The sequence below is a fragment of the Triticum dicoccoides genome, chromosome 3A (genome assembly GCF_002162155.2).
Source record: "Triticum dicoccoides isolate Atlit2015 ecotype Zavitan chromosome 3A, WEW_v2.0, whole genome shotgun sequence".
NCBI classification, from domain to species: domain Eukaryota; kingdom Viridiplantae; phylum Streptophyta; class Magnoliopsida; order Poales; family Poaceae; genus Triticum; species Triticum dicoccoides.
This window is the reverse complement of record NC_041384.1, coordinates 7860059-7860621: the sequence shown is the minus strand read 5'-3', so window position 1 is coordinate 7860621 and position 563 is coordinate 7860059.

Genomic DNA, 563 nt, shown 5'->3' with positions numbered 1-563 from the left:
GAGAAGCAGACTGGGCAGTTTTCTTTAGCCCAATTAGAAAATTGTCCAAGCCCATTTTCCAACCCTTTTTGGTGGCGTGGGGGGGGGGCAACTAGTTAACGAGCACTCCTTCGGAGCGCTCCGCGCGTGACAAGTGTCGCGCGCGGAGCGCTCCCGCAAGGGAAAACCAGTTGCGCGGTTGGTTCCTGGTTTTCCCTTTCCGGTTTGTGGTTTGGTGCGTTTTGTAGTTTGACCCTCGAACTACCAGAATTTTCCGTTTTCCCTTTCCACGCGAAAACACACAAAAAAAATACCATCTCGCGCGGTTGGATCCTTGTTTCCCTTTTTGTTCCCATTATATTTCCGGGTAATGGAGATTTATGGGGTAGTTACGGGCGAGGACTACCAACACTATCAAATGTGACCTTCCAAGTAAAGAAAAAAACAACTTTTTAATGTAAAACAGTAGTCTCCAGAATCATTCAATCGTGTGACTTCTTTATAGGCACAAGTAAACACTAGAAGAGGCACATGTGTATAATAACTTTACTAAGTTGAAGAAAAGCGCCTCCGGCTCGCCTTCG